Source organism: Varanus komodoensis, unplaced genomic scaffold (assembly GCF_004798865.1).
Source record: "Varanus komodoensis strain SLA01 unplaced genomic scaffold, ASM479886v1 scaffold22, whole genome shotgun sequence".
In the NCBI taxonomy this organism is placed as follows: Eukaryota; Metazoa; Chordata; class Lepidosauria; order Squamata; family Varanidae; genus Varanus; species Varanus komodoensis.
Genome location: NW_025335606.1, coordinates 5,020,806 through 5,029,454, shown reverse-complemented (window position 1 = coordinate 5,029,454; position 8,649 = coordinate 5,020,806).

The following is an 8,649-nucleotide window of genomic DNA, read 5'->3' as shown; positions in this document are numbered from 1 at the left end:
TCTTCATCCAGAGGTGGACTCTTCACCATTAAAATGGTGTTTTCCCTGAATGACATAACATTAAGCAGTGTTTAATAACATTCAGAAGTAAGTCCCGTTGAATTTAATCAAACTTGCTACCAAGTTTCAGTGGGGAAATTTCAGGCTGGGCCCAGCAAAACTTCTGCATTACAACTCTACCCCCCTGGCCACAAGTTCCAAGAAGATGAACAAATCTGAGAGTTTTATTTTCTTTGTAAAGGCTGAAACTCTTGACAAACAGTACATCTTGAAAGAATTTGGGAAGGAAGGACCCTTTTCCAACACAGATGTTTGCTGTGTGTCCTTCCACCCCAAACAGTCCTTGGTTAGAGCAGCCAACTGTTTTGCTTATGTGAGGAAACTGCTTATGCTCTTACACTGGCCCCAAAACACACAGTAAACACACATTCTGGAAACACAATTTTCAGAGGCTCCACAAGCATAGCTGTCACCTGTTTTTCAAATATTATTGGAAACAAAAGGCACATTTGCTATCCTCTTCGTATCCCTCTTTGCTCAGATGCATGGGAGAATGTAAGGATTTGCAAACCTTAGCAAACTCTTAAAGGGGGAAATACCTGACAGCAGTCAGCCTCCTCTCCTTCTGGAGACTAAGGCAGGGATGCACGAGAATTCCATTTGGAAGCTGAAAACTCAGCAGATTTTTCTGTTTCATTCTATTCTCCTCCACTAGCCTTGGTTTAATTTGTAACTAGTGGATGCAATGTCTGTTTTTGATTTTTAAAGACTCTCAGAGATCAGGTTTAATTACTTTGAAAAAGAATAGCAGTGTTGCACATGTGTATGATCACAACTTCACCTGTCTAATAGGGTAGCCATTGCAGCTTATTTGTCTTTTGTCAGTATCTTTGTCAGTTTTTATGGCTTCCATGCCCATCTTCCTTTAGTGCTGCAGCCGTATTCCCTTTGCAATGTGCAAGTCTCTACGTCAGGTAGCTTGCCAAGTTTGTTTTGTAGGTAATGTTCAAGGGCAACTTCAAGGCCCATCAAGCTCTTCCTTTGGATGGTTCTTGCTTCCTCTACCAGACTTTCATGTGTTGACCATGAAAAATGGGAGTTACGTTGCATGGCAAGAAGAAAAAGATATAGGAAACCTACAGGGATAGTCCAAAGAGTTAACCAGCAAGGTCTAAGTCATGGTGAAAAAGGGGAAAAGATAATTTCCCGGTAGCCTCTAAACTTATTTTAATTATCTTATACTGTACTTATTGGAGTCCTGGGGAAACAGTGTGCTGAGAAGCCCCCTGCCTGATGGAAGCAAAGCCGCAGGAGGAAAGGAGAAAGAGTACCTGCTGCTACCCCACTGAGCTTTTTCCAGAAAAGGCTCTGCTTTTAGGGCCTTCATTTCCTTTGAGAACTACCTGGAGGGTCAAATGGTAATGAAACACAAAAGCAGAATTCCATGGGAAATCCGGCTATTGCAAAACAGAAGAGCTTTAATTGTTTTCAAAAATGCTTCCCAGGATAGTCTTTGCCACGGAGTGACAGGAGTGCTTGCTCTTTGAGTGGCCCAGACAAGGATGCGAAGTGGACATCAACAATCATGTCATATATACCTGCCTGCCCCCTAAGATTTGGGTTGGAGGTCCTTCTTCAGGAGCCCCCTTTGAAAGAGATCAGAACAGTGGCTACCTGGAGAAGGAACATGTTACTGGAACATGCTCCCCAGAGAGGTGTGCCTGGCACTGATACTGTGCTCCTTTTGGTACCAGGCCAAACCCTTTTAATTTCCCCAATTTTTAAAGTGTTAAAGTGTTTTCAGATGGGTTTTTAGTTGAATGTGTTGCTGATGCTGCATTTTTACTTCACTGCACTACTGCCCTGGGACTTTTAGTGAAGGACGGTATATAAAAGCATTAAATAAATAAAATAAATAAATATTTGTCAGTTCTGAGAGCAATGTTCCTATTCATTATGCAATATTTCCCCAGTGGGTTAGATTGAGCAGGGCTGTACCTGTTCTTTCTGCCCCCCCACCCCAAACTTTCACAGATGCACCCTAAATGATTATGGGAGAAGCAGGATATACCTCCTTGTCCCTCGTCTGGGAATTAAATGCGGTTCTTGAAGCCAGGGGAGGAGGCTGTAGATTCTGGTCTGAATGTAGCTTGCCCGGCCTGTTCAATTCTGAGAGCAGCTCTCACCACTTGTGGAATGGCATCTTGGTGAAAGACGCTGGCCAGCAACAACCAGAAGGTCTGGAGCTTCTTGGCACAGGTTTTTCTAATACGCATCATGAAAAAAAGAGGAAATGAATGATAAAAAGGGCATGGATTTGCATGCAATTTGCATGTGGTAATTTATATGTAGTGATGCCAACTTAGGAATGTTGGTAGTTGCAAAGTCGTGCCCGATCCATCACAACTCCATGGACAACATTTCTCAAGGCTCTCCTGTCCTCCACTGTCCCCCGGAGTCCACCTAAGCTCATGCTGACTGCTTCAGTGACTCCATCCAGCCACCTCATCCTCTGCCGTCCCCTTCTTCTTTTGCCCTCAATTGTTCCCAGCATTAGGCTCTTCTCCAGGGAGTCCTTCCTTCTCGTTAGGTGGCCAAAGTATTTGAGTTTCATCTTAAGGATCTGGCCTTCTAAAGAGCAGTCAGGGTTGATCTCTTCTAGGACTGACCGGTTTGATCACCTTGTGGTCCAAGGGACTCGCAGGAGTCTCCTCCGGCACCACAATTCAAAGGCCTCAATTCTTCAGTGCTCAGCCTTCCTTAAGGTCCAGCTTTCCCAGCCATACATTGCAACTGTGTGAAATGAAAACCATAGCTTTGAAATGTAGGAATAATTCTCCTAATTTATTTATTTATTATTTATTAAAAGCTTTTGTATGCCATCCTATTATACAAGATCTCAGAATTTAAAGAGAAATGAAATACATCTCACCGTCTTGGGGATGACCCTGACGAGATGGCCTGCTTTCTGCTATCTAAATTGTAACGACTGATGGGAAACCCCAAGGCTGCTGCTCTTCCCTTTTGGGGTTCTTCCTCTTTGAACTGGACAGCACTCGGAACAGAGAACACCTTCCAAAAGAGGACTGTCTGGCATGGTCACCGTGCTTCCTAAGTAGGAACAGTGTTTCTGGCAGGAGGAACTTAACATTCAGCATCAGAATTCTCCAGAGTCACCAACCATTCTCAACTTGCTCCGGGGGTGATGGAAATATAAAATTCAGGTTTGGTCCCAGGATTGCAATGACTACTTCCATTAACAGCATTTTTTTAAATTTTCCAAAATATGTTTTTGGCTAACGTCACTAAAGATGATGATGTAGATCAAACATGGGCCTTGAATGCTTTGGGCTTATTCGAAAGGTGAGATTTCTTCACAAAAGTCATTACACTTAATATTGTAAAACCAATCATAATTAGGCTTTGGATTTGGGGAAGGCAAGCTCTAAAATAAACACAGTTGCTTGTGCTCGCCTTCCCACCTGAATACAGCACAGACCCGTCTTTTCATAACACAGCTGTGTAGCATTTACCCTGTATGAAAACCATTTTCTTTCTACCAATTCTGGCTGGAGCTCTTACAAATCCAGAAGAGTAACAAACAGATGTGGGATCCTTTCCATTCCTGGGTCCAGCTGAAACAGAAGTTGATCACAGAGCTAGAACAGCGATGGCTTTGATGTCCCATAAAAAGGAATAGAACTAGCTGAAAACATTCAATGGGATGGATCAGTTTGATTCATTCTTCAGGCCAGTGAACTAAAAATCTTGCCATAGAAATGTCTGTCCTTCTAATGAAGTGATTAGAAGGTTGGTTGAATTTTGGATTGTAAACCTTTGAGGAGAGGGTATTGGTATTACCTGGTCCACCGATATGAACAATACATTAGTAATGGAGAAATACTGTGCCATGAAAGGTACCAGAGAGTTATACAGCAGTGTTGTATGCATGGTTCAGGCATTGCAATGACCTTCCCACCAGTGGCTGGATGATGGCAGGCATGCTAAGTGACGGAATAAGGACAAGTGCCCTGAACACAAAATTGGAATGAAGTGGCTGACACAGGAGAGACCAACAGACCTCAGTACCTGATGGAACACTTCTCCTGACCTCCGTCTACCTGGATCCTATGATCTTCATCTAGAACCTTCCTCCAACTGCCACCTCTAAGGGAGGCCCAGAAGTGGGCAACCAGGAGAAGATCCTTAGAGTGGCCCCTGAAGTGTGGAGTGGTGTCCCCACTGAGGCCCACCTGGTGCCAACGTTGCCATCTTTTCAGCTTCAAGTTAAAATTGCTCTCTATGCCAGGCATTGAACGGCATATTATGGGGTCTGTCAGCTGTCCTAAATAGGTCTGGTTCTTAATGGAAATGTTTTAGATGTTAAACTGCTTTTTATTTTTCCGTTTTGGAATGTTTAGCCATTTTAAATTTGCATGTTGGAATGTATACTGTGTTTTCTTGCATCTATGTTTCTATTGTATTTGATTAATTGTTGTGAAGTGCCCAGAGCACTTTGGTATTGGGTGGCATAGAAATGAATGGATGAATGATTTAAAAAAGGAAGCCTATGAAAGAAGGGGATCTGTTCATGCATCTCAAAGCTGCTTGATATTCACATCTCTTTGAGCATCCTTGTGATGTGCAGCAAAGATGTGGAGTGAAAGAAAGGAAGGGGTGGCACAGAGGGCAGAGGTCCCATCAGCCTCTCCGAATGGCTGCCAGGCCTCCCTTCTCTTTTCCAGGTTTCTGTCACTCCCAGACTCTTCCTTCTGCCCCTGCCTCTTCACACCACTTTTCTGACAGCCAGCTTTGCTTTCTTAGTCTTGTGTTCCTTGGAGGAGCCCCTGCCTGCCAAGCCCATCATTCTGGTCAGAGACATTCAGCCAGGGATTGCCTGAAAGCCGGAGGGGGTGTTAGGCAGTGGCAGAGTGCAAGCCGTAGGCAGAGAGCACCTCTGTTCGCAGCACTGAGACCCCCTTGAAAAATGGCACGGCTGAGACATGGTCATGTTGAGCATTTCCCTGCCTCTCTCCCAGCCCATCCCCAACTCAGGGGATGGGGAAAAGTGGAACAAGATGCCGTGACATCATGGGCCCATTTACTAGGCATTGCCTGAGACGCTGGGGCTGGCAGGCACCGAGCATCTCCTGTATTGTTGAATTAGGTCCGGTGTCGATCACTGCCAGGAATTTCATCATTGTTTGTGTGTATGAAATGGAAACACCCATGTCAGGATTACAAAGCTTAACACACTGCTGTAATGATGGAGGCAATGGAGAATGCACCAGCATTGCCAAATGGATGCGCACATCCAACGCTTATTCCTCCTCTCTGAATAGGTTTGCTCTTCTCCCTCTTGTAATTCTCTCTCTCCCCTTTTGCACCCCTCCTTGCTGGTGGATCAGAATTGCTCCATGCCTGTGACTGTGTGCAGCAGAAGGCAGAAAGGGGTTATTCGATCTGAAAAAGATGGACTCCGCCAAGCTACTCTCCGTCTTTCCCACTGACGGCAATTATCCGGAGTTTGGCATCCGTCCCAGAAACCTGCAGCTCGGCAATCCTGCTGCCGGGGGCGGGGGCTGCTCCACAAAGCCAGCAGTCCTGAGGGGATCGCTTGGTGTGGTGCCCAGGAAATGACAAACAGAAAAGGTCACACATTCTCCAAAAAGATATACTGCTCGGCAAATGTAATTGACATTGTGAGGTTTCTCTCTCCCCCCTGCCTCGTTCCCCCTCCCCTCCACACCACCCTGCCCGTCCTCTTTGCCACTAACATCTCTGTAAGTGCACAGAGACTTCCTAACATTTCGCAGATGCAGCTAACAACAGCTAAACAGCAGGCCTTGAAAATAAATTATAATTTTTTAAATACGCACGCACACTCCTCACATTGCTTGCTCTCATTCCTACAGGAAATAATTTCACACTTGGATAATATACTTAGTACGTTTGCAATGGCTAATGTGTTGTTGCCACAGCCGCGGCTTATAAATTGGTCAAGCTTTCTGTCTTTCTTGTTGCATCCCAGCTTTTAAATCGACACATTCTCGCCGAGGGGGACGCTCCCTGTCTTTCCTGATAGCAAACTCAGAATCACCTAAACATGCCTGCAGTGATTCTGTGTCAAGAGCATGCTAGCCTGTGCATTGGGTGTTCCCTGGAAATTATCCTGCCATAAGCCAGTGCTCTTTGGTCCCAGAGAGAGCTTTGCATCTTTGGGTCCCCCCTGCCTTTATAGCGAAACATGTGGAAGTCGGACAAGGTATCTCGCACCTGCAACAACATGGGGATGGTGGCAGAGGAAGAGCAAAAGGGATCAATGTGAAGAGAGAAGCGCCTTCAGTGTTTAGATGACACACAGTTTCCATTTGTTTGAATGCCATTATGTGCACGGCAATTAAAAACCACGGTTGGACTGTTTTTCCTTCCACCCTGCCAAATCCGGATGGATTGGCAGACTGGGAGACACCACTAAAATCATGAAAGCAAACCGAGAACAGAGGACAAAGAGAGCGCATAATGTGCTAAAACACAAAATGATTCTCAGCATGATTGGCTGAAATTTTGGAAGGCCTGGTGGAAGTTTTTATTGCTGGGATGACAGCATGAATATTACAGGTTAATAGGCAGTTACTGGTGGTACATCAAGGTGTTTTTCCTCTTTTTATTTTTCAGCAAAGGCTTAAGGCAAGATGCAGGGTAGGTTGCCTTTAAAAACGGCATTCACAGAGTCCACTTAATTGGCCCAGGGTGGTAATGGATGCAAGCACAACAGCTGGGTCTTGCTGTCAGATCGGCCCACTCTCTCCCTCTTTCTCCTGCAATCCCACCTTTTCTGTGAAGCCCTGGTTAATTGTTGCTAGCTGCCCAAGTGATACATAAGCACCAGATGGATGGCAAATAAATTTTCCTATGTAGAGGAACAAACAACCCAAAAACAAACACAAACAAACCAACAATCCTTTAGTTCTCAACTAACAAGAAGTCTAAATATGTGTAAATGAGGGGACATGGTATCCCTCAAAGGCTGTCACAAAGAGGAAGGTCAAGATCTCTTCTCGCTGATGCCAGAGTGTAGGACATGGAGAGCCAGTGTGGTACAGTGGTTAAGAGCATGGGACTGGGAATCAGGAGATCCGGGTTCCAGTCCCCTGCTCAGCCATGGAGCCAACTGGGTGACTTTGGGCCAGTCATAGACTCTCAGCCCAACCTACCTCACAGGGTTGTTGTTGTGGGGATAAGATGGAGGAGGAGAATGATGTAAGCTGCCTTGAGCACTTTGTAGGAAAAAGGCAGGATATAAATTGAAAAATAAATAAATAAATAAAAACTCAAGTTGTGACAACCCAGATTCAGGTTGGACATCAGGAAGAGCTTCCTCACTGTCAGACAGTGGAACCAGCTGCCTGGAGAGGTGGTGGGCTCTCCCACACTGGAGACATTCAAGAGGAAACTGGGCAGCCATCTGACTGGGATGGTGTAACATGGCGTCCTGCAACAGCTGGGGGTTGGACTCGATGGCCTTCATGGCCCCTTCCAACTCTACTCTTCTATGATTCATTCACAAAGACTTCTGCCTTTACTGGTTCTTCTACTCAGCACTGGTCCAAGATATTTTGCTACCTGAAATGGAGCCAACATGGAATCCTCACCCACCTCACCCCAGCTGGGCTCAGCACTTTCAAGGATCCTACTGTGCCATCTGGATCTGAATCCTTCTGCTGCATCTCCAGGTTGCTTCATCCTTTGCTGTGGCAGGACCAGCGTGTGGGAATTTATTGCAGTCTCCTTGGAGCAGGAAACTGTGGTGTTGTCGTTGGCCTTGCTATGCTGTAATGTGATTATCAGATTCTCATGCTGATGCTGTTGATCATTTCTGCAAAAGTTAGTCCTTTCAAGCAGGCACTAGGCCTTACTCTTTTGTTCTGAAATGAGAAGAGCTAAGGGCCCATATAGTTTTTGATACAGCGGTTGAATGCCTTATAGTAAAATATATTATGGCAAGTTAAACTTGTCAGATGGATACATGTTTCTAAAAACTTTTGAATATGGCATGAAGTCTCTGTGTATTTATCTGCCCTTTTCAAAGTAAAGGCCAAAGTGCACCATTATGAGGCCAAGATGTTGAAGTGAGAATATCACTTAAAGAAATCATGAATTTCGGTGATTGCTTCAGATTCACACGTCCCACCCCGGCTGGGTGCAGCATTGCCGATATATTCGGGAAGCTTTTTCAGCTTTGCATACTGAATTAAAGGTTGCAGCTCTCTTGTGAGGTTGCGTTTCATCCAGGCTCGACCTGCTTCTCTCCTCTTTCAAAGGCACTTTGTGAAAAATGAATCAAAATGAATGTCAGGTTAAAAGAGGCAACTTTCCTCGCACTGCCCTGTTGTCTCTTGTGCAGTGACTGTGAAGATGACTTGAGTAGTTTAATTAACACCCACTCTGGCTAGTGGGGGGACAAGGCCTTCCAAAATACCCAGCTACCTTTGTCACCAGAGTTGTGGAGAAAGTGGCAGGGAAGCCTATGGGAGAAATCAGGCGCTGCTTGCTGGCATTTTGATTCTATCATGATGCGACTGATCTGTGCCAAAATTATGCCTTTTGAACGTTTGATCAACACATACATGTTCGAAGACACAGAAC